The sequence below is a fragment of the Mus musculus genome, chromosome 6, assembly GCF_000001635.26.
Source record: "Mus musculus strain C57BL/6J chromosome 6, GRCm38.p6 C57BL/6J".
Taxonomy (NCBI): Eukaryota; Metazoa; Chordata; class Mammalia; order Rodentia; family Muridae; genus Mus; species Mus musculus.
Window position 1 is genome coordinate 26739777 of NC_000072.6, and position 27119 is coordinate 26766895.

A 27119-nucleotide genomic window follows, 5' to 3' on the forward strand; every position below is an offset into this window, starting at 1 on the left:
GAGTCCAGTACACACTGTCCAGAAAATAGTCTTGCCCACAATTTGAGGTTCTTTCAATCTTAATTAAACTACAATTCAAATAATCACCCACAAACATGCTCAATAGTCCATCTCCCTGATGACCATACATTGCTAAATTGACAAATAACAGGAAGCCTCAAGAGAAACATATTAATCTATGTTCCTACATTTTCCCTCTTCCAGCATTCTAGAGACTCTGGTCATCACCATGCTACTTTCAGCTGCTACAAGGGTGAAACTGGTGCAGGTTCCTCATATTAGGAAAATCACATGAAACTTATACCTCTCTTCTTTAACAGAGGACCTGTAATTGTGATTCCATTATTGCAGAGAATGGAATTTCATATGTTCTGAGAAAACAAAACAAAACAAAAACATAATCATGTATTTGGAAGAAACAGGAATGAAGCCCTGAGGGTCAGCAGAAAGAATGGAAATATGCAACTCCAAGAGTTGGGATATTGGGGATCCTTTAGAATGTTCCAGAGACTTTGGAGGTGAGAGACTCTCATGATTCAAAGTGAGGGACCTTAGATGAAATGTCCAACAGTGGAGAGAGGGAAGTCATAGAGTCCATGTCTAGCAGGGCATCAGGTAGAGGGACAGGGTTTCCATCCCACAGTCAAAATCTCTGAGCTAGAATTGTTCCCATCTAAAAGAATGGCAGGGACAAAAAATAGAGAAGAGACTGAGGGAGGAGGTTCAGTGACCACTCCATCTTGTGATCCATATCAAGGGTAGGCTCCAAGGACTGACACTATTACTGATGCTATGGTGGGATTGCAAACAGGACCTGACCATGGCTGTCCTTTCAGAGTCCCAAGAAGCAGCTGACTGAGACAGAAGCAGATACTTACACCCAACTAATAGACTGAAGTCAGGGACCCCTGTCGTTTAACTAGGGAAAGAAGTTTAAGAGGAAAGCAACCCCATAAGAAGACCAGCAGTCTCAACTAACCTGGACCTCTGAGATCTCTCAGATACTGAACCACCATTCTGGCAGCATAAAGTCGCTGGTCTGAGGTCACCAACACATGTACAGCAGAGGATTGTCTGGTCTGGCCTCAGTGAGAGAAGATGCTCATAACCCTTGAGAGACTTGAGTCTCCAGGGAGCATGGAGGCCTGACAGCCTGGGGTAGTGAGGACAACCTCTTGGAGGCAAGGGGGTGGGAGGAGTAATGGGATGAATGGGATGAGGAACTGTCAGAGGGCAGACCAAGAGGAGTATATTGACTGGACTGTAAAAAAAAAATATATATATATATATATATATATATATATATATATATATAAAGATAAAGATTTTAAAAAAATAAGAAAGTTGAACCTATACAATGCCTTGCACATTGCAGATTTAAGCATGTTATCAATATTCAACAAATTTATATTGAATGACAAGATGCAATGAGCTGCATAATCGTATTAATTTTAGACAAGTCACAGCTTGTTAAATTATTAAGAAAACAAATTTTAAATGAAAGACAAAGATATAAACATATAGGAGGCTTAAATTTCATGATGAATTTAGAGATAATCTTTTTCTCATATATTTCATTTTCTCTTCCAATTGATGTTATTATACATTTTTTATTATTTAAAAACATGACTTTAAGAAAGAACATATAATCAATTATCAAAATATTGCATAAGGAAAAGACTCAAAAAACATATATGAAATAGCTATGATTTTTTTGAACTTTAAGATGCTGTCAATGAAAGCAAAATATTACAAAATATATTACAAAAATATAAAGCAGTCTTTTTCTCTTGCTCCTCTCTATCACATAAATAAATAAAAAATATTTTTAAAGTAATTATATATAATGTTTAGATGTTTTACTTCTAGAAAGTATGATTTAAAAGAATGGCTTGCTCACCTAATGTATAAAAGAGGTTGATATATTCATGCTATTGAGTATAATAGTAGTACATATCAACTGTCTACATATATCACACAAGACTGATTATTATTGAAACTATTATGAGAAAAAAAATGAACAGCAACAACAGAATAGCAGGTCTGGTGAGAGGACTCAGCAGGAAAAACTGCTTTTGTGACCAAACTTACTGATCTGTTTTGATTCATGGGATGTATATTGTAGAAAGGAAAAACAGATTTGGATTACGAAAAATTGTGCTCTGACCTCCAATTATATATTGTAGGACCTGTGTGAATGCTGTCACACTATCAAAAATACATATGTAGAGGCAATATTTTTAAAAAGGGAACTGTGAACTCAACTACTTTCTTATTATAAAAATTGCATTCCAAGTCTAGACTAGGCTAACAGTGACTAACACGAGAATTGTTTACTGGAGATGATCAGAAAGAAACACAGGAAGTATTTCATAGTAAATTTTGAAAGCATTTTTAATTAAGCTAAGAGTTAAGGAAAAAAAATCTTTCAAAAGAGTTGACCTCTCCACTTAGTATATGTACAGCATGAACTGAACTAGAAATACATGTGAGAATCATCTGATAGTCATTAATAAGAAAAGAATCACTGAGACAAACGTAATTTTACAAGTACATTGAATGAAGGGAGCCAAACACAAAAGATGACATGAAGTATGATTCTATTTATAATGTATTCAATAATCTGGGAAACAAATCTGCAGTCGTAGAGACAGAATACTTATCTGTCAACAGGGTATTAAGATATATTGGAAGTGTTTTTGACTGTGTGAATTAACCACAACCCCAATCTCCTTACTTTCTAATGGAGGTGGACTCTACAAGGTCCCTCTCCCCACTGTTGGGCAATTCATCTAACGTTCCTCCCTTTGAGTCCTAAGAATCACTTACTTTACCTCCCAGCTCTCTTGTGCATTCTAGAGGGTCCAGCCATCTCCTGCTCAACTGGTATTGCATATTTCCACTCTTTCTGCTGGCCCTCAGGGCTTCTCTCCTGCTCAACCCCCACCCCCAATACCTAATCATGTTACCCTTTTCTCCTCTTCCTCCCCTCTACTGCCCAGGTCCTGGTCTAACCTCAGTGAGAGAAGATGTCACTTACCCTCTAGAGGGAATGACAAGGCCTGGAAGGGGGTAGCAGTGGGGACATTCTCTTGGAGACAAGGCAGAGGAGGAATGGGATGTGGAAATGTCAGGAGCACACCAGGAGGAGGTAATGACTGGACTGTAAAAAATAAAAGCATTTTTAACGCATTTTTTAATTAGATATTTTCTTCAGTTACATTTCAAATGCTATCCCCAAAGCCCTCTATACCCACCCCCAGCCCTGCTCCCCAACCCACCCACTCCTGCTTCCTGGCCCTGGCATTCCTCTGTACTGGAGCATATGATCTTCGCAAGACCAATGGCCTCTCCTCCCATTGATGGCCTATTAGGCCATCCTCTGCTACATATGTAATTAGAAACACAACAATATGAATTAACCAGTACCCCCCAGAGCTTGTGTCTCTAGTTGATTTTTTTTTAATTAAATAAAAATAGAGGTATTAGAAGAAACACAATGGAACTTTCTGGAAGGATTAGCATAGTGGATCTTGGGTAGAGTTTTTATTCCAGGTGTTGATATATATGTGTCAGTATAGTATGTGTATATAAGTATACTCATCAAATTGTACCCATATAATACTTTATATTAAGTTTTACTCTTAAAGCTAATGCAATTAATAAAAGGGGTATATTGCACAAGTTATGTGTGAGAGTTAATAATTTGAAAAAAATTGTCTTCACTCCCCCCCTAAGATACCATTTGCCATAAAAATTACCTAGCAGCCATGGTACAAAATATTTGACTATGAAAATTAAACACTCTCTCTTCAAAGCAAAGTTAATACACCGTACACATAGATACTGCTATCTATACTACCACATTGATCAAAACTAGGTCCTTCCTCAGACCATCACCCTTGCTACCATCTTCCCTATCTGGTCCTTTATGCATTTGGGAGAGAGGGAGCATAAAAGAAGTGGAAGATTGGAAGAGCTAAGGCAACAAAATGACAAATATTCACTGAATAAAAATAGAACAGAAGGGAGTGAAATATTCTGTTGCCTCATTTGAGTTGCTTTCTTTAACAGTCGGTACTTGGATAAATACGTTTTACATATTTATGTGTATATACTCAACTCAAAACTTCCTGTTCTGTTTGAAAATTGGTCAAAGCTTGCTTGTGTACTCTGCATTGTCTGTTTTTTCTCTCAGAACAAAACTGAATGAATTGTATCTGTCATGTTTGATATTCTCATTAGAATTTTTGTTACATGACAATTTATGACAAATATCTCCCTCCTTTTCCAATTTGATTCTCTGTAGATTTAGAATTTCTGGGAAACTGTTACCATAGTATACACTTGCTGGTTCATCTTTGTAATTGTCCATAGATGATGCAAACAATTCTGCTGTTGAAAGAACAGTTTTAAAAAGACAAATGGCTAATGATTTATATCAGAAAGAAAAGATTATGGCACTGAGTGTGGGAGAACTCAGTTACAAAATAGTAATTATTCTCTCAGAACACCTTGCTGGAGCAAAGCAGCGGCCTTATTTACATCACAAAGGATAAACTGATTATAATGAAAAGCACTGGCTATTGTCAAATCACAATCACATATCTAAAATTGCAGGGGATTAAAAGATTTATGATCTATATTTTGATCATTATTATTATTATAATGCTATTATTTGTAGAAAGAATTGTTTCTCTGCTTGCCATAGGATGACAGAACATATTTCAATAATCCAGGTAACTTCTTTCATGAGGACATTGAATTTAATTTTAACTTTAAGATATTAAAGGATTTTAAAAATCTTTAGTGGTATGCGTTTATTTAGTGTATTTTATTAAGACATTTTAAAATATAAAGATTAGTAGAAAGTGATTTAAAATTTATGCTGTAGTTATTTTGATGTTTGGAAAAACATCCCGAAAACTCAGCACTGATTGCTCTATCAAGTTTTAGCACTTCACAGGACAAGTGTTTTATAACTTTATCAATTATATTTATATTTTGATTTCAAAGGGTGATGTCAAAGTCTTTTCATTTCCCTAAACTGCATTTCCCTTCTCCTTCTTTCCTCTCCTGAGTCCCTCTTTCCTTCCTCCTCCTCTTGACCATGATTCTCAGGAATCCTGGATACCCTCCAACTTCCCTTGCTTCTGCAGATGACCTTAAGTTGCTCCTGATCCTGCTGCTGCCATATCGTTAGTGCTGGGTTTGTGAGTATGGACCACCACACTCAGTTTATAAAGTGCTGGGAATCAAACCCAGGGCTCCATGTGCACTAGGAAAATCTGTCAACTGAACTATATTCCCATTGCTAGCTTTACTTCTTAAGGTCATTTATGGTTCTATAAGAAAACACCGATTCAGTTTCTTCCAATTTTAATTCCTATACATCAAGACCACTATGCACATATATTGCTCTTAAATTCGCGCTACCATCTCTGGGCAGCCCAGCAAGAAAGGACAGACCTGAGAAGTAATACTTTCTTTTCATGTAGCTATAAAACACTATCTGATATTTACCTGTAGTCAATATCCTAGGGTTACTGTGGAATGGTGTTGCCAAATTAATTCCTTCCAATGAGCCAACTATCAATATAAGAACCACAACTGTGCCTGAAAATGAATAAATAAACTTGCTTCATAAAAGGAAAGTGAACTATATGATATAGGTGTGGGATGAGAGAATATTTATTATATGAAAAGAAAAAAATTCCAAAAGTAATGGCATACTTTACACTATCACTCATTTTAATTGCCTAGATTTATAATTATCAACAAAATTAAAAATAAAAAACCTGGAAAGTAAAATTTTTATTAAAACTTTTTTATACATTTATAAATATATTTTTTTAAAGCATACAATTTGAGGGTTCAAGTCCAAAATCCAAGTGGAAAATTTCACAAGATCCTCTGAGGTGTATACGCTCTGAAAATATCTTGTAAGAACTCCATATTAGGATTCGTGTTGGGATGGGTTCAGAACAGGATCAAATGAAAGCGATAGGACTCTACGGATAGGTTTAGGGTTTCGTAGGTGGATGGGCTATTTGTTTGACACAGTGCTCTAGGGAAAACAATGACCCCACCAAGCCAAGTATTGTATCTATTTCACAGACTGGTCAGACACTGTAACAATAAGGGAAGGGTTATTACTCTTTGCAACAGAACAAGTTTTGGGCAATGTCTCAGCAGCTCACAATATTATGCACATTGAAATTTGGAAAATTGAATTCTATGTCTTTTCTTTATAAATAATTTCAAAACTTCTAATGCTTCAAAGAAATAGATAAACCCATCATGTCTGCTAAAACATATTGATGTATTTATTCACTATTCAATGGAAATTCAAGCTGTTCTTTTAGCTCAAATGCCTTACTAATTTTGTTTCCTTAGAAAGAATATTAAGGCACCCAAGTTAATAGAAGAGTTTGAGAGCAGCCTAAGTATAACCTTGAGGATTTTAGTACCTTTTGTCATAAGCAAAAATAGTAAAGTGTTTAGTGAGGGAAGAGAGCGTCAGATTGTCAAAGAACTTCTGTAATATCACTTTTCAAAGTCACTTTGTCAAATGTGTTTGGGGGGGATCTTTCTAAGATTGTGCTTTGTTAAATAAGCAAAAAGCTATTTTCAATCAAAATCTGCTCTGAGAAATGTTGGTTTTATCCCACTTCAAAGAGAATTTTTTTTTTAATGTACCTGGCCTATTTGCATTTTGAGATACAAGACAGAAAACAGCAGCAAATTGGCATACGTGAGTTTAGAGGGGAGCTGCAAACGGGATGGCACTTCAACTCACAGCTCTGCATGAGACAATCTCCATTTAATTGTTTACTGTGGAATTTCTGTCTACGTGATTTTAATTGGGGAAATTCTATAATAAACTTAATTTTAGTGTTCAGTTTTAGGGTATAATATATAAAATATATTTGTATTGACATAATCTTTTTTTGACTCCTAATATCCTTAACTCTTTAGAGCACATTTCTAACAAATAGAGCACACAATTTCTACATAATGCACGATTGTATATGAACTTATATGTTTCTTTAAAAGGTTGTTTCATTCTTAAAACCATTGTTTGCTTCAAATATACTGAGTATAGTCTACCCACAAGTACAGAGTGCATTCTCTCAGATTCCTGGTTCGTATACTTCCTGGCTTCCGTTGTTCTGCATCCCTCACAAGTGTTTCAACTCTCCTTCTCTGGAACTCTCTACCCTCCATTGAGAATTAATTTCTTTTCTAGATTCTGTGAGCAAATAATAACAAAATCGTGAATTATGTGGGTAGGCTATAGTTTGAGGACAAACTCCATCATGAACAGAAGACATGCCAGGATTCATAGCTTTCAGCTCATTATCATAGTGTCACACTGCAGGATGGCATCACAGTTCTTCTCCCTCTTTTTCTGCTCTGTATTCTTCCACCCTCCATTCCCCAGTGCACCCAACATATTAGGGATGACAGGGCAAATGTCTTGTTTTTAGACCCGGGTTTGGCATTTTGGGAAATTTTACTTTTACTTTTTTAAAAACATTTTTAACTAAAATATAATTGCATCACTTTACCAATTCGTTTTTCTTCCTCAATCACTTACCTGGCATCCTCCCTCCAACTCTTGCCATATCTCACACTCTCGAAATGCTAGATTTTTTTTATTATTATATCACATACACATGCATGTATATTTGTACAAATTGTATAAATAAAATCTGCCAAGTCTGCTTTTTTAGTGTGTGTGTGTACGTGTGCATGTGTGTGTGTGTGTGTGTGTGTGTTTGTGTGTGTGTGTGTGTGTGTGTGAGAGAGAGAGAGAGAGAGAGAGAGAGAGAGTATGTGTGTGTGTGTTTGTGTGTGTTTGTGTGTGTGTGTGTGTGTGTGTGCTTTCAGGACTGAGTACATCATATTGAATACCTATTAAGAGGGGCTCATCCATGCTCAGGGCTAATTATCCCTCTCCCAGCAGTAATTAATTACCTGTACTTCTTTGTGCAGGGGTGGGACCTTGTAAAAAATTTTCCCTTTCCAAATTAACATGTCTATTGATATTGCTATTTTCCTAATCTTGTTTATGCACATATTTTTTGGAAAGAATGTTTCCTAGGAGAATTTTTGGTATTTTGCCTCTGATAGTTTCCACACTCTCTCCTGAGATGTTCCCTGAACTATAGACACAAGAACAGTGATAGGAATTTACCTACTCTGGAGGGGCTCATCAACATCCATTGATCCTCTGCCTTGTGTGCAGTTGTAATGTTCTGTAATACAGAACATTAAAGAGAAACTTCATTCTCATGCTAAAGTATACTTAATAAGAAGAATTTTTTCTTTGAAAAGAAAATTACCATTAACTTTCCACTTCATTAATTTTACCACACACACACACACACACACACACACACACACACACAGCCATATATATCTGATTTATTAAATGCTACAATTTCTTAAAATTTATCTGTGGCCTAACTTCTTCAAAACAAATTCCATAAACTGGCCCATGAGTTCCTATATATGACTTTGAATTAAAATATATCTTGTTTTCTCTTTAAACAAAATGGTAATTGAATATTTTAAAATTCTACCTGTGTTAAAAAAAAACACAAGAGGAATTTCCCTGCTACTGTATACATCTGCATTTTGATTCTAAGGAATATGGTTTGAATTTAAGAATAAGAAACTCTATGGATAATGTTTAAATTCAAGGCTTTACTAAGATTCGTTTAAGAAAAAATATTATGCTAACAAAATATGCTAACAGCATTCAGGATTTTATTGTTATATTTTTAATGTTATTATAGAATCATATCCTTTCTCCTTTTCCTTGCAAACCATCCCATATAGCCTTTATTGTTCTCTTTCTAATTCATTTTTATTAATTGCTGTTATATGCACACTACACACACACACACACACACACACACACACATACATGCACACACACATGCACACACACGTATTAGGGTTCTCTGGAGTCACAGAAATTATGGGTAGTCTATATATCATCAGGGAATTTGTTAATGACTTACAGACTGTAGTCCAACTCCCAACAATAGTCAGCAGCAGCTGTGAATGGGAGTTCAAAGATCTAGCAATTGCTCACTCTCACAAGGCAAGCAGTAAAAGAAAAGAGAGTCAATCTTCTTTCTTCCAATGTCCTTATGTTGGCCTCCAGCAGAAGACTTAGCACACATTAAAGGTGTGTGACATCACTCCTTTAATCCCAGACGACCTTTAACTTGGAGATCTCTCGGTCTTCTGGAATTCATAGCCACTATGACCTCCATGCTAAGTTCCAGGTCAAAAACTTCTATCTGCCACCTCCAGATTAGGATCACTGGTGTGCCTTCCAATTCTGGATTGTAGTTCATTCCAGATATAGTCAAGTTCACAAGCAGGAATAGCAACTGCAATATATATTCCTATTATATAACCTGCTCAGTCTACATGTTACCTGTATGTATGTTTTCAGGGCTGACCTTTGATATTGTATAACTTTTTTCTTAACTATTGGTGTAATATAGTTTTCTGTAGTTTGGGTGTAGTGTTGAAGCATCTTTGTTTTTTCTTGTCCACTTTTTCAACTCATGTATAAGCAGTCATATTGGTAAGACTTTATGAGTGTTACAAGTAGACCTGGTCTTATACCAAACTCAGTGAACCTCTGGCTCTTACAATCTTCCCACCCACACTCCTTCTACAACGTTTCCTGAGCCTTATAGGCAGGAGTTATTTTGTAGATGCACTCATTCAGATTTGGCTCCAGAACTCTGCATTTAAATTGGTGGTGGTCTTCCGTAATTGTCTCTTTTGTTGCAAAGGGAGGTGTCCTTGATAATGTATTATACTTACCTATGGAAATAAGGACAAATAATTTGAGTGTAATTAATAATTTTGCTGTTTTTTTTTAAATTGCTGTTTATTGATTCTCCTCCCAGATGTATAACTTCATGAGTAGTCCTGGGTATTTGACTAAATTTTCAGTACTAGGCATGTTTTTCTTCATTTTTTAAAAACATTCTATCATTTATTTATTTAAAACTCTAGATTTTATTCTCCTCCCTATCCACCCTCAGACTGTTCTACATCTCATACCTCTCCCTGCCCCCCTGTCTCCACAAGGATGTCCCCACCCCCTATCGCTACCCTACCAGACTAAACTCCCTGAAGCCTCCAGTCTCTTGAGGGTTAGGTGCATCTTCTCTGACTAAACCCAGACTCAGCAGTCCTCTGTTGTTTATGTTTTGGAAGCCTCATGTCAGCTGGTGTATTCTGCCTGGTTGGTGGTCCAGTAGCTGAGAGATCTCTGGGATCCAGGTTAATTGATAGTGCTGGTCTTCTTACATGGTTGCTCTCCTTCTAAGCTTCTTCCAGCTTTCCCCGAATTCAGCCACAGGTTTCAGAAGATACGGTCAATTGGTTGGGTGCAACCATGATAGGTCCTCAGTAATAATGTCAGGTCTTGGCACCTCCCTTGAGCTGGATCCCCTTTGACTGTTGCTGGACCTTCTCTTCCTTAGACTCTTCTCCATTTCCATCCCTGCAGTTCTTTCAGACAGGAACAATTATGGGTCAGAGTTTTGACTGTGGAATGACAATCCCATCCCTCACTTGATGTCCTTAGTGATCAGAGAAATGCAAACCAAAAATGACCCTGAGATTCCACCTTACACCAAGCAGAATGGCTAAGATCAAAACCTCAGGTGAGAGCATATGTTGGAAATGATGTGGAGAAACAGGATCAGTCCTCCAATGCTGGTAGGGTTGCAAACCTGTACAACACAATCTGGAGGTTCCTCTGAAAATTGGAAATAGATCTCCCTGAAGTCCAAGTAATTCTGCTCTTGGGAATATAAATACCTAAAGGATGCCAAACCATGCCATGGGGGCATGCGTTCCACTATGTTCATAGGGACCATGGGACCATGTTTGTGATAGCCAGAAACTGGAAACAACCCAAATGTCAGAGACAGAAGAATTGATACAGAAAATGTGATTCATTTACACAATGTAATACATCTATTAAATGAGGAGATCCTGATTTTGCAGGCAAATGGATGGAACTAGAAAATATGATCCTGTGGAGAAAGAGGAACACCCTCCATTGCTGGTGGGCTTGCAAGTTGGTACAACCACTCTGGAAATCAGTCTGGTGGTTCCTCAGAAAATTGGACAAAGTACTATCAGAAGATCCAGAAATACCTCTCCTGGGCATATTCCCAGAAGATGTTCCAACATGTAATAAGGACGCATGCTCCACTATGTTCATAGCAGCCTTATTTATAATAGCCAGAAGCTGGAAAGAACCCAGATGTCCCTCAACAGAAGAATGGATACAGAAAATGTGGTACATTTATACAATGGAGTACTACTCAGCTATTAAAAACAATGAATTTATGAAATTCTTAGGCAAATGGATGTATCTGGAGGCTATCATCCTGAGTGAAGTAACCCAATCACAAAAGAATACACATGACATTCACTCACTGATAAGTGTATATTAGCCCAGAAATTTAGAATACCCAAGATACAATTTGCAAAACACATGAAACTCAAGAAGAAGGAAGACCAACGTGTGGATACTTCGTTCCTTCTTAGGATGGGGAACAAAATACCCACAGAAGGAGTTACAGAGACAAATTTTAGAGAAGAGCCTGAAGGAATGGCCATCTAGAGACTGCCCTACTTGGGGATCCATCCCATAAACAACCACCAAACCCAGACTAGTCAGATGCCAACAAGAGTCTGCTGACAGGAGCCTGATATAGCTGTCTCCTGCGAGGCTCTGCCAGTGCCTGGCAAATACAGAAGTGGATAGTCATCCTTTGGATAGAGTACAAGGTCCCCAATGAAGGAGCTAGAGAAATCCTAGGGAGCTGAAGTGGACTGAAGCCCCATAGAAGGAACATCACTATGTACTAACCAGCACCCTCAGAGCTCGTTGGAACTATTCCACCAGTCAAAGAAAAGACAAGGTGGAACTTGTGGCTCTAGCTATATTTGTAGCAGAGGATGGCCTAGTCGGTCATCAATGGCAGGAGAAGCCCTTGGTCCTGTTAGGAGCAGGTGTGGCGGCAGTCCTAAAGGCGCCAGGGACTGTAGCTAAGTCGTATGACTTGCACCTGACTTCCTCATATAAGACACAAACATCTTGAGGGCTGCGCAGGTGTACCAGGATACAGGTGAATCCATTTTGATGGAGATTTGCCCCTGCTGCCCTGATTAGCTGAGGCTGCGTGCCTGGTGAGGCGGCGTGGCCTGCTGTGCGTGGATGAGAGTATAAAAGGAGTGAGAGGCCCAGGGTTCGGGGGAGATATAAACAAGGGAGATATAAAAACAAGGGAGATATAAAAACAAGGGAGATATATATAAACAGGGGAGATATAAACAAGGGAGATATATAAACAGGGGAGAGATATAAACGAGGGAGAGATACAAACAGGGGAGATATAAAAACAAGGGAGATATAAAAACAAGGGAGATATAAACAAGGGAGATATATGGAGAAAGAAGAAACAGGACTGAATAAATGTGTGCAGAAGGATCCTGTAGCAGCGTCGTTCTTCCTGGCCAGTTGAGCGCGTTTAACAGTTGGTGCTGAAACCCGGGACGGGACGAGAAGACCTAGGACGAGAAAACCCGGGAAAAGAAACATCTTCAGGCATGAGTGAAGACCCCCTGCTACAGGAAGGATTCAGAACTGCATCACGGGGAAGGAGCGGTTAATAAAGTGTTTTCGTAAAACAGACTGTTGAGAAGGATCCGGTGTGGATTCAGAACTCTTCAGCTGGGGAACGGTACTGGTAAGTCTCCCAGATTGATCCCCGGGTTAAAGGGGGATATTTTTAAGAGAAAGAAGAGAGATGAAGACTGAAGTTTGCTGAATAAACTGCTGTTAGAAGGACTGGTGGTCGCATCGTTCTTGCTGGTCGAGAGCAGGCGCGACAATTGGTGGCCCGTACGGGGAACTGACTCCCCCACCGAGTTCAGAACTTTCAGCAGTCAGTGGTTGCCGGCAGGGTAAGTTCACGGTGAGTGAAACTTGCGACCCCAGGAGTTTAGGAAGGACCTCGGATAAAATAGAGGTGAGCATAAAGTTGCCAGGAAGTAGGCACAAAGTAACCCAGGATTTTGGGAAGGACCTCGGATAAAATAGAGGCAAGCATAAAGTTGCCAGGAAACAGGCACAAGGTAACGAAAGGTTCCCAGCTTTGGGACAAGTTAAGGTTCCTGGCTTTGGGACAAGTTAAGGTTCCCGGTTTGGGGACAAGTTAAGGAACTATGATAACCTCAGTGTAGTGATCAAGAGATCCTCGCTGTGTAGTTATGCTTTTTTCTCCTATTGACCCTTTGTGGGTAGGTCTGATAGTTTTGGTCTTGTTTGTTCTGATATATGGACTCTGTTACTGTTTGAATCGAGAGGCAGTCAAGACAGGTCAGAAAATCCTTACAGAGCAACAAGAAAGTATGTTGGAAGAGGAGAAGGGCTTAAAAAGAAAAAGGAAAAAGAAAGGAGACACAGTGTTATCAGGTGGACAGAAAGGACAAAATAAAAGAGCCGAGGCGGAGGAGGAAGGCGAATTAGCTTCTATGCCTCCTCCCTATGCCTCCTCAGCAGCCACCTATAGGTGGACCTTCTGTCCAGAGATTTGGCGTATTGACTCCCCAGATGGACACACAGGTGATTGAGGTTATGGTCTCATCACCACGAGGTATTGTGTCCATCCCCCCTGGGATTGACAGGATCAGGTGTTGACGTGGGCGAGAGGGTCTGTTTGTGTGTTTCCACAGGACCAGACGGAACCTCTTTGGGTGCCGGAGAGATTGGTGAGACGCTGCAAGAATGAGGCTCCTGATCCAGTTGCCCCTGTGGATGTGGTGGATATTCCCACAAGCACAAACAATGGAGCCGAGATGGGAGATCCTTTCGGTATTCCAGAAGCTGATACCAGCTCGACATGACATTCAAATTTTTCCACGCTTTTTGATCCCTGAATTCCCCTTAAAGAGATAGCCCCGCTGGCCATCTATCCCTTGCTTCAGGGAAGATGAGCAGGGATGAGAGCCCTGGGATGTATGCTTGTTATAGTGTGTGTGTGTTTGGCACATGTGTTAGGTGCAGAGTGTGCGGCCCGCACTTTCGCCATGGTAGCATAGGCTTTTGCTGTAGTGGAGGCGGGACAATCTCCTCAGATTCAGTTTGCCGCTCTAAAAGAAATTATGCTGCGTTATGCCATGGGGTGCGAGGCTAAGCACTGCACAGAGGATAGCTTGCTGTTGGCATCCTGTGGAAGGCATGTCTGATTGCATGAAGGTTCAGTGTCCTAGTTCCCTTCCCCAAGGAAAAACGACACGGGAGCTGGCCAAGACCTCTCTGGGTGATGAGCCTAAGAGATTGTTTTGTGTAGGGCCCCTATGCTTGCACACTGGGGATCAGACCTCTACCTTCACCCATGAGGCTTGCTTGCAGCAATTAAGATCTGGCCATAGGTTAATTAACATCCTGGCCTTTTGATGCACCTGCCACAAGCAAAACACAATCTCCCCAGGTGTGGCTTGGCATGATTGAGAGGTAGTCAGTGATAAGACTCCCTGGGCATGTCACCAACCTAAGACAGGGATCAAACCAATGCTGTTTGTCACCCAAGGACGGGTAAGGGGCATGGCTGCGGGGGGCTATCTACAGACATTCTCTCTGCCAGAAAAGAAAAAAGGGGGAGATGTTAGGAGCAGGTGTGGCGGCAGTCCTAAAGGCGCCAGGGACTGTAGCTAAGTCGTATGACTTGCACCTGACTTCCTCATATAAGACACAAACATCTTGAGGGCTGCGCAGGTGTACCAGGATACAGGTGAATCCATTTTGATGGAGATTTGCCCCTGCTGCCCTGATTAGCTGAGGCTGCGTGCCTGGTGAGGCGGCGTGGCCTGCTGTGCGTGGATGAGAGTATAAAAGGAGTGAGAGGCCCAGGGTTCGGGGGAGATATAAACAAGGGAGATATAAAAACAAGGGAGATATAAAAACAAGGGAGATATATATAAACAGGGGAGATATAAACAAGGGAGATATATAAACAGGGGAGAGATATAAACGAGGGAGAGATACAAACAGGGGAGATATAAAAACAAGGGAGATATAAAAACAAGGGAGATATAAACAAGGGAGATATATGGAGAAAGAAGAAACAGGACTGAATAAATGTGTGCAGAAGGATCCTGTAGCAGCGTCGTTCTTCCTGGCCAGTTGAGGGCGCGCAACAGGTCCTGTGAAGGCTCTATACCCCAATATAGGTGAATGCCAGGACCAGGAATGGGAGTGGGTGGGTTGGGGAGCAGGGAGAGAGGTGAGGGGATAGGGGATTTTTGGAGGGGAAACTAGGAAAGGGGATAACATCTGAAATGTAAATAAAGAAAATATAATAATAATAATAATAATAATAATAATAATGAAACTATCGTGAGCAAGGTAACTCAGAGCCAAAAGGACATACATGGTTTGTATGTACTCACTAATAAGTGGATATCTGAGGGGAAAAAAAGTACTGAATACCCAAGATACAGCCCACAGTACACAAAAAGGTCAACAAGCTGAAGGGCCCAAGTAAGGATGCCTCAGTCCTACTTGGGAGGGAAAAGAAAGCAACCACAAGGGGGGAGGCAGGGACCTGGGAGAGAAAGAAGAATGAGGGGGTGGGGAGAGGGGTACATGATCTTCTAAGGGTGTGGGAAAAGGACTGAAATTCCTGAGGGCCAGCAGATAGAATGGAAACATGCACTCTCAGAAGATAGGAGGCTGGGGGGACCTTCCAGAATGCACCAGAGACCTTGGAGGTGAGAAACTCTCAGGACACAAAGAGAGAGAGATTAGATGAAATGCCCTATACTGGTGTGAGAGAACTTGTGGAGCCCACCTCCAGCAGAAAGACAGGGTTTTTCTTCATTTTTAAAAACAGTTTTAAGTCCAATTGCAAAACTTTTGGTTACCACCAAGGAACATGTTCCCCCATTGAACCATAGGGCTAATGTGCTTTATGTGTTGTTACTGTGGCTCATTGGTGTCACATCTGAATAGGATTATTGGTTTCTTCCTGCCTTTGAAAGCATGCATGGAAATTTCTGGTACCATGAAAGCGAGTTCTCAGAGAGGATGCTTTCAAGTAAGGTTCAACTTAGAGGACTCTAAGCCTTATTTCTGCAGTATATAGTGTCTTCATCAATAGGGATTAACTTCTACCTCTGAGGATTACCAGGGTAATTGCAATAGGTGGTAACGTTTTAGTGGTCTTTTGGGCAATCCTGACTACTAACTTCAAAGAGGGCTTCTCATGCCTGGAGATAGGTGTTAGTTAGTTGGTCTTTGGTTTGTGGAGGTAGATGATGAAATTTCATTTAAGAGGTGTGTGTGTGTGTGTGTGTGTGTGTGAGAGAGAGAGAGAGAGAGAGAGTGCATACACGTGCATACACTCACACATACATATTTACATAGCACTTACATACTTTATATCTATACACATACTCTCCCACTCACATGCAGAGTTATGTGTATTATTTATTTAAACACAAAGTATTTTAAAAATAATTAAACATTATAATTATTGCCTGTAATACTGATTAGCACCCACCATCTTCTTTTCCAACTTACTCTTCATACCTAATATTTGTTGATAAATTTCCTGTAACACTAAGTTTATGGGAAAATCTATATAATTTTTGGGTATTGTTGTGGCTGTGCTCTAAGAAATTCCACATGGTCTTGTATGCATGGTTGTATTTTTACAAATTGTATTGGGTTTTTGTTAGGGAAAGCAGAAACCAGCTTACATTATCTCACTTAACCTCATAAAGAAAACTGAATTCATGAAACCATTTATGTCTGTGAGGATATGATAGATCTTATAATTCAAATGTCAAACTAAGAAGGCATTCTTTCCATTAAACCACACTGTGCCCTTCAAATAAAAACCCTATGAGGAATGGAAAGGATTTGAACCCACAATTAGGAGTCCTGAGTATATTTTGTTGTGAATATGAAAAAGGGGAGGAGAAATATCTTAAATCATCTTATAACTGAGATGTTATTGGATATGCATGCTCTATGCTAGAAAACATTTTAACTAAGACAATGTGGTAGCCACTACTTATGGTTACGTGTATCTATCTTATCTCCTTTACAAGCAATTTTATTAAATATTCCTCTGTCCTCCATTTGTCATAGTTGTGAGGATCAGATGAGATAGTGTATTTAATGAGATTTCGAAAAGCTAATGAACTGACAGGTGTTTATATGGATAAAAAATTTGTGGAGTCCCATTTAAAGCCTATAGTTAAAGTATGATAATGGCTTCTTCAATTTTACTATCTCAGCTAAAAATTTTCAGTGTTTGAATATTAAGAATGTAGGAATAGTCTATACTCCCTATACATAAACATATATAGATTATCTTAATTTATTACAGTTATATTGAGATTTATGTTACACTTTATAGTGGTTTACATGTAGCAGAAAACCTTTTTTCTTTCCTCTCAATTTTAAACTAGAAAAACAGTGACAAAGTATGAGCACAAGCAACTCATCGCTCCTCTCACTACGGTACAGCACAGAAAGATCAGCTACTTGGAAAATTGTCCTATGGCTGTGTGTAAAGAGGGAGGGAGGGATTAGGGCAGCGAATTCACAATTTGTCACAAAGAGGTCTCTAGTACCTTTTGTTTTTCAATTAAATGGAGAAGTTTAATTTCCTCATCAAACCCAGGGACAAGGTAGGGGAGGAGGAGAGAGAGAAAGGAAAAGAGGGAGGGAGAAGGAGATGAAGACAGAGCTGGAGAGGGAGAGAGAGACACACACAGATAGAGGGACAGAGAGTCAGAGAGGGACAGACAGAGAGGCAGAAAGACAGAGGCAGAGAGAGAGAGAGAGAGAGAGAGAGAGAGAGAGAGAGAGAGAGAGAGAGAGAGAGGATTTTGTCATTGGAAAGTGAAAAGCAGTAGTGTCAGTCCAAAGGTTCAGCAAGTATCTCACAGAGACTGGAAAGTGATCAGGCACTGAATAAAAACAATTAAGAAGATGAAACAAGCAGAATCAGATCCCCATCGCAGAAGAAGAATGAATTGAACTGAACTGACTGAATGTATGCAGGGGTCAAAGCAAAGCAAAGAGACAAAATACGTGTGAATTTTTACCTTGAGCTTCTGGACAAATAGTGTTGCATTTTACCAGCACTGGGGTGAAGCCAAATTAAAGGAGAAAATAACAATTGTTTGACATTGTTAAATTCTGAAGCATATTTTCTGTGCAATTTGTGGTACCCAGCAGTAATAAATTTCAAAAATGTACTACACTGTGTGTAGTACTACAAAAATGTACTACATTGTGTTATGTTTTCTTAGCTTGGCTCTTTGGGAAAAAAAAGTAAAATACTACTAATGTACTGAGGACAGCTGGGGTCACACTTGTGAGTCCAGTCCTCAGGCACGAGCTATCACTGACACTAAATATAAGATGTTGGTAGATCTTGGTGTGGGTTTCAAAGAGAGTCTGCTTTCTGTCTAATAACTGCATGGATGAACATGCTTCTGACATTTTTCTCTCCAGTACAGTAACGTTCCATGTTATTTGTACTGTAGTAGCTTATTTTTCCTTCGTGCCAGAGAGAAGACTGTGGCTCTGGAGCCAGATGTGCCACATCTCTTTAAAAAAGAGATCAGTAGATATTTAGCCAACGGAAGGCTCTCCATTCTTAGGAACTGAAGGCTACAGTGCAGTAGTGATTGTGCAAAGTCAGACTGAGAAGCAGTTTCCTATGAAAACCAAGCACAGTAGTCCATACTCCACCATGGCTATACTTGCAGACAAGCTGTATGATATGAAAGTCAAAATGTCAGGCTGACAGGTTGCCCTAGTCTGAAACGTATTCACTATATGTTTAGTTTAATCCAGTGTTAGATCAGTATTATAAGAGACATAATTCCATTCTACACATCTTTATCATTCTCATTTCAACAAGATATGAGATATAAATCAAGATATGAGTATAAATAGAGTATACTGGAAGTTTAAAGAGCAGTAGGACCAGACTTGCATATCCTACAGTTAGTTTAGAATGTGTTGAGTTCCCTGTTCATAGACTGTCTGAAGTCCTCTGGGTAACAGACTCAGAAATATGTGAAACCCATAAAACACAAGAACAGATTACTAGCTTCTATCCAACTTTCATAGAAGGAAGTTTGATGTAATATTTAAAATGAAAGGGAGGTATATATATATATTCATATATATTCAATGAATTTTATGTCTATGCTATATGTAAGGAGGTAAATAAGCAGGTGAGCAATCATACTCACCTTTTTTTTCTTTTTACTAATTTCTTATAATCTGTATCCTGTGTGAATAACACTTGAGTGTTATGACCAAACTCTTGAAAGGAAACAAATTAAGAAAAGATGGGATTATTGTGACTTACAATTGGAGAAAATATAGCCCATTATAACAGGGAAAGCATGGCAAAGGAACTGGACACAGGCGGTGGGTGGTCATACTGCATCTCCAATCAGGAAGCAGAAAAGGTGGATAGCTGTACTGAACTCAATTTCTCCTTTTCTTTCCCCCTTCCTTCCTCTCTTCCTTCCTTTCTTCCTTCCTTTCTTTTCCTTTCCTTTCCTTTTCCTTTTCCTTTTCCTTTTCCTTTTCCTTTTCCTTTTCCTTTTCCTTTTCCTTCCTTCCTTCCTTCCTCCCTCCCTCCCTCCCTTTCCCCCCCCCCCTCTCTCTCTCTCTCTCTCTCTCTCTCTCTCTCTCTCTCTCTCTCTCTCTCTCCCTCTCTTCTAGCTAACTTGTCTATGTGTATATATTGGTTGTGTGGATTCATGTTCTGTTAATATTGTGTATCTGACAGCAGGTACATGGGTGTATTTGGAGGCTGTGCATTAGACAGACATCAATTACTGGTGTTATTTTTTCAGTAAGCATCCACTTTGGTTTTCAAGATGGGGTATTTCACTGAGACCTAGGATTCAGTTTGGCTGGGCAGGAGGTCTACTGAGCTTCATTGAGCCTCTCATCTCTGCGATAAGAATACCGGGATTGCAAATGTGTTGCTAACTTTCCTGGAGGTGCTGTGGCTTGAAGTCTAAAGGTGTACCTATGGATATGGCCCAGAGTGTATCCTTTATATTTAGTGGATTGAATTTTTATAAAGATTGTGTATCAAGGATCTTTAGTTTCTCTCCTCTAGAAAATACTCAGAGCCCTAAAACTATGTGTTGCTACTTTCTAAACATTCACATGTTTAACAACTAGCACAACTAAAGAGATAGATATAAGTTATAAGTTATCCTTGTGGTAGCTTGGAAGATAAGTGATGATAGGCTTGAAAGGCAGGACACCACATTATCTACAGAACACTAAATGCCTAAGTGTGTGTGTGTGTGTGTGTGTGTGTGTGTGTGTGTGTGTGTGTACATGTGTATATGTTTATACGATTTCAAAAGTTCTCTGTAATTACATGCTTTATATACTCCAATGCATATTTATGTTTTTATTTTAATTTTATCTTGCCCTTCAACGCCTTTTTAACCAAGTCATTGTAAGACAGTCAAACTAATGAGGGTGACCACTGATCATAACATCCATATTCTAATATAAAATTGTTTAAGAAGAAATGCTTCTGCACTTGTTGCTACCTTTTCTAAGTAGACACTTAAATAAATTTGTATTTGTACAGCAAGTACTTACACCATCCTTTTCTTGTTTCGGATATCATTTTACTTTGATTGAAGTGGAGAAAAGAATCTGTATGAAATAGATAGACACGCATAAGATGCTTCTGTGTTTTAACGTAGGATACTATTAATGTTCCTACACATATTAATTTCGGTGTGTCTTTACATAGGTTAATTTTGTGTTCATCTAGCCACATCTTTTTCATAGGTAATGAAACCTATTTGTAAGCTCTGTAACTCAAAGGTTGTGATCTGTTACCAATGGAATAGGAATTAAAAATATCATCAGCTAAGACTGTATGTACTAACTCAGTTTGATTAGCCCCTTGCTAAAAGCAATTCATGCAATCAGGCAGACGGACGATCAATAATTAAAGTATAATTGCTTGATAAAACCTTCTACTAATTTTCTGACTTTCATTTTATGGAAATGGTGTGTTTTTCTGAAGCTGAATTATAAGAATCTGGGTTATTTAACAATTTTAATACTAAAATTTCATTAATCAGTTCTATTTACATCTAGGTAATATAATATGCAGGTAAAATTACTAAAGGAAAAATAAGTAGGAAATGTTGGATTTAGCAGATTTCATGGGGTTCGTGGCATCTTGGGGAAAATAGAGTTATGAGATGAGTCATGTATGAGATATCCAAATCTGTACTATGGTATCAGACATTGCTATATCCCTATTTATCTTATATCACCTAAATGAATATCATCAGTAATGTTTCAAATGTGTGCATGTGTGTGTGTGTATGTGTGTGTGTGTGTGTGTGTGTGTGTGTGTGTGTATGTGTGTTGTTAATGGATATTTTAAAAATAATTGTAATGTAGTGATAGGATTCTCATGCATATATAGCACAACTTGCTAAGAAGGTAAATTATATCATATACTCTATTTGCAATAATAACAAAGCTTAACTTTATCTTATCATGTGTACTTCTGGAAATTGTTCTTTTTGTCAATGTTAATAAGCCACCTTGCAATGGCACAGACAATTCCTCCATAATTAATATGCCGGTGTCTAAACTAAATAGTCCATAAATGTAAAAAACTCAATGAAGAAAATTAATAATTCTTATCCTAAATATAAACAAATATAAGTGAATTTGAATAACGGTTTAAAATTCAGAAAATCCTCACACACTTAGTTTTGTTTTGGCATTACTTTTTTTGTAAGTAAAGTATATCCACTACATTTTATGGAGGAGCACCAATATTCTGTCAAAAATTTTGGCATGGTTATAAGCATACAATCTGTATAGAGTTGGCATGAAAGGAATATTGAGCTTGGAAAGTTGACTGGGCATTGAAAATCTTTGGAAACGACAGCATTATGTCTTTGCCTGCACTTATTGATGGAAAATACTACTCCCAGGGTCTAATTTTCATTTTATAAAAAATCATCTTTCCTCTAAAACTAAATATTTCACTCTATTTTAGGAAAGCTTGTCTGAGCCAGACTTAATTTTTCAAAACATGCCTCTTAGTGGCCCATACCTTGGATAAGAATGTGAACTAATTTCTATCCAATTATTTAAAGATGTTCAAATGATATTAGATTGGCAGTTCTTATTGTTATGGCTTTACAGTGCCCAGTGACTTGTCTTTGTTTCATAACTTGCCTCAAAACATGCTCTTTAGTTATATTGATGGATGTACACACTACCATTAGTATTGAATTTGTGCTGTTTTCATTCTCCTTTTTCTGTAAATTTTGATTTACAAATAAATCCACATATTTAAATTATACATGATGATGGTTTATTATATACTATAAAATGATTGCCACAATAATATTAAATATGTTAGCACATATTGACCTTTATGTGATGAAACGTAAGAACCCAATGTAGCCGGGCAGTGGTGGCGCACACCTTTAATCCCAGTACTTGAGAGGCAGAGGCAGGTGGATTTCTGAGTTCAAGGCCAGCCTGGTCTACAAAGTGAGTTCCAGGACAGCCAGGGCTACACAGAGAAACCGTTTCTCAAAAAACCAAAAAAACCCAATGTAGCAAATTTCAAGTATGTAATATACCATTGCTGCATTACTACTCTATGTATTAAGATTTAGAGAAATTATTTATCCCCTGGGTAAGAAATTGGTAGTCTTTGACTAATACCTCTCCTTGTTTCCTGTACTCCTAACTCTTATAATCACTAGTTACACCATATTTTTTTAGAGTTTTAGTTTAGCTTACACACAGGTTTAGAGCTCATATTATTAAAGCTTTTAGTATTTACTAATATGATGTGCTTGGAGTCAGAGGTCACCAAGCACATATGCCTTAATTTTTTTAAAAACTGTCAAAAATATGTTTTCACAATTTTAGTTATATTTTAACCCGATCCCCCACTATTGTTAAAACAGTGAAGCATCTATATAGTTGCACTAGCCAAAATGTGATTCTTTTTATAAGTCTGTTTATTTTGGTCTCTGCTTTGTCTGTCAGTTATACAAACTGTACTTCTGACAGAGGTACCTGAAATAGCTTCTTTATTTCTGAGTCTTCTTACCTTAATTCCAATGTCCCATTGACATTTCTACGAGATTGTTACAAAGCCTTTGAGGTGCAACTTCAGCTATGATATTGCCATACTGTCCCTTGCCATAGTAATCTCTGTATTTCTGTCTCTGTATATCTCTGTGTGTGTGTGTGTACGTGTGTGTGTATGTGTGTGTTTATGTGTCTGCATATGTGTGTAGATGGAATACTTTACATTGCATTGTCAAGGTTAATTGTAAAATATACAAATCAGACACATCTTAACAGCTGTGAGATTTGACTTCATTGATTCATCCTCTCCATAGGAATGGGCATACAGATTTTAAGTCACCATTGGGTGAAATCATTGCTAAATCTAAGGTTATTCCTCTGTTTAGTGTTTTGTAAAATCTCATACTTATTTCTCATATTGACTGTACTCATCAGAAAATAAAAACTGTACCAGGAGAAAGAATGACGTTACACAGTCAACACCATGGCCAGTGTTAGGACACACAGAATATTATTGGCAGAACTTATCTAGATAACTTTGAGCCTCATATGTTTGGCTATTTATGTCTCCACCCAGATTTTAGAAATAACTTTCATTATACATGCGAATTTTTTCTTCATTTTAAATTGTCTTTCATTATTCATTAAGATTCTATGATGCAAATAGTCACAGTTGATGATTGGTGTCCTGTAAATCCTGTAGGCTTTACTTCTTTGGGGCGTTTTCCTTGTAGTCACTGTTTGGATAATTGACAGCCAACTACTGTTGAGTTCTGCAATGCCTCTGTTCGGTAAGTTGGTTGCTGAAAACTTTCACTGATTTTTTTTTAAATTAATTTTGCCACTGAGTTCATTAGCTATCTTTTGTTTGTTTCTTATCTCAAGCATCTCTTTGGTAAAGTACTGGATTTTTCCTGATTATGCTAAAGTGTTTCTGTTCTCTTGTAGTACACACAGTTTCTAACAAATGATTATTTTTAATACTCTGTCAGGCAGGTTGATCTTCTACATTTTGTTGAGTTTGATTATGAAGGTTTTTTGATATTTGAATACTTTGTGGATTTCTGAGTTCTTTTCATGGACTGGTAGACATAGAGCAGATTTGTTAGATGGTTCTGAATTACAAGGTGCCAAAGCAGGAATGTGCAGTGGTTTCAAATTTGGAAAGGCAGATGCCAATAATATAAGCATGATCATGGCCCTTGATGACAGGAGCTAAAAGGTGCATGGTGATCTTGGGCAAACTTTTGAGTTCAGTGACAATAGACAGTGCTTTGTGGCTACAAGAACTGTGACTATAAGCATGTCTACACATATCCACAGAGCTTTATTTCAAGGTCTCATGAAGCACTCTTGGTCAGATAAATACTAGGTATATATACTATTGCAGATGTCAAAGATCGCAGGGTACACATGTATTACCATATTGGCCAGCTTCACATGTGCAATCAGTGATTGGGAGTTGAAAGGCAGGATTTGTTTTTTTTTGGTTATTGTTAAACACATTTAGCTATGAGAGAAAACATGGGTACTGATGAATATTTGGTGTTGGGTCTTGTAGTCAGCCTTATAATTTGGTTAATATCTATGATTGAATATGGAGGTTATTTAAAGAAGTGTAAGTTTAGTTAAAATACTATTTACTAATAATTTTATTAATGTACCATGTTCAATTTTCCCCTAACTCTATTCCGACAGTTGCCTAGTCATAGGAATCTAACACTGTATTCTAGATTCCATGGGCAACACCATGTACACACATACATACAAACACACACACACACACACACACACACACACACACACACACACACACATGGAGAGAGAGAGAGCTACAAAGTAAATATTCTAAAAAAAAAAAAATCCTCAAGAAGGAAGGGATGGGACAACAGCTGTCAGTTCACCTCAAAATATATTTCCTATTTTCACTTCCTCTTTTCAAAATTGCATCTAGTCTGTTTCCTATAATTTCAACAGCTGTGCAGTATCTTCTAAAATATCTGATTCTGAGCTATGCCTAGCTTTCTCTATGTGATTTAGTCTTGCCTGGTAATGAGTTTAGCAAAGTATAATCCTCAAGAGACTTAAGTATTAAGGAAAAGATTAACAAATGATAGACCGAACACACACACATACACACACACACACACACACACACACACACACACACACACACACACAGAGAGAGAGAGAGAGAGAGAGAGAGAGAGAGAGAGAGAGAGAGAGAGAGAGAGAGATGCACACATGAAAAGCTGCACTAAAAATCAGGGGAAAACAGTCTAATTTTATGAATTATCATAATTAAAAGTTTCTTTTACAAAGCCTTCCTTGGTAGATAAAATGTGAGATCCTGTGACATGTAGTGACATAATGATTGCTCAGATTGCTCAAATTCCCACCCATAAAAAGGAAAATTGGGTAATCACAGAACTTTGACAATTGTTTAAGAAAACACAATTATTAGAAAGACATTAACATATTGTGCTTTTTAACAATATTGGAAAATTTGCATAAGGAAATGAAAATTCAAAGAATTGATCTAATAGCAGAGTTAAAGATGACATTCCATATTTCACATATGAAAAATTATAAATTCCATTGCCTCCATTTCTGTAAAGCTGAGGGTAAAGTGAAAAAGTCAAATCAATTGAGCCATAGGTTTTCACTAAAGAAATAATATGCATATATGGAAAGTAATATGATAGACATATTTCCCCAATTCAAACATTATATAAGCTTTACATGTATCAAATCTTCACCGTATCCCATTAATATGTGAATTTTGTTTTTATGTATCATCTAAAATAATGAAATGTATTTAATTTAATAAGTAAACACATATAGATTGCAATATAATATAATAAAATGATATAAAAAGACACATAGTATAATATTATTTCCTTACATAGATGCATGTGTATCTATGTTTTTCAGAAGGAAAAAAAAAATGGACCACAAACTAGTATATAATAATGATGCTACTGGAGAAAACCTTAAGGGACATGAAATAAATGTCTTTTTCTTTACATTTTACTTTATGTATTACAAATTAAACAGATTTTAGCAGGTTAAAGGTATTGAATGCAATTGTCCTAATGTAGTATAACTAAAACAGGAAATGATAATAAACAGGCGAGAGGGAGAGAGAGAGAGGGAGAGAAAGAGAGAGAGAGAGAGAGAGAGAGAGAGAGAGAGAGAGAGAGAGAGAGAAAAGTAAGTTGGCAAGGCATGTAGATATCTCCATCACAGGGATGAGTGGAAAGAAAATGAGTCAAAAAGGAAACAGGAAGGAACTGTCACTGTCAGAGTGTGCAAGGGAAATGGGGACTGAGGTTTCCCATATAACTCATAGAGAGAAAAGACAATAAATACACTGGAATACTTAAGTGGACAAGGCTGTAAGGATTTCATGAGCTCAAAGTTGAAAAGATGTTGAGCAAGGTAAAAGAGACTCGAGATATCAGAGTTCATGCTTAATGATTTTGTCCTAAGCTCATGCAAAAAAACTGTATCTATTAAACTGGTTTTCACCCCCATGTTCAATGTTAACACCATGAAATGACAGTGCTGGAAAGCAGACAGGATGCAACAAACAAAATCCCAAATGATAGTTTAAATTAGTCTCTGCAGCAGAATTTGTTTTCTGTTTCACTTACCTTCTCAGTGTTCTGTTTTGAATCCAGAATCCCCCACACAGGCTACACTAATTCTCTAAAGTCCCCACAGTGGAAATCCTTTCAGAACTTTTAAGTCATTTTCTTATGCACTGTGTGCTTTGCTCTAAGCCCATTGTTTGAAATGTCTGTAGCTCTTCAGGCCACAGAGGAACAAATCTTTCAAAGTGGCCGTGCTGGCTTAGCCCGCAGAGAGGCAAGTTGACACGAGGAGTTCAAGTACTGTGAAT

General features: G+C 38.0%; 1 long non-coding RNA gene across 3 annotated transcripts; it reads right to left on the reverse strand.

Moving 5' to 3' along the window:
* Gm30779 lies at nucleotides 1–27119 on the reverse strand. Of its 3 annotated transcripts, XR_377379.2 has the most exons (5): nucleotides 9033–9300; nucleotides 8201–8261; nucleotides 5524–5616; nucleotides 3041–3163; nucleotides 1–371 (listed from the first exon to the last, which is right to left on the reverse strand). It is a non-coding gene; the product is annotated as a predicted gene, 30779 (long non-coding RNA). The 3 variants fall into 3 exon arrangements; XR_868824.2 differs by lacking the exons at nucleotides 5524–5616; nucleotides 8201–8261; nucleotides 9033–9300 and adding exons at nucleotides 20729–20785; nucleotides 26872–27119; XR_868823.1 differs by lacking the exon at nucleotides 5524–5616.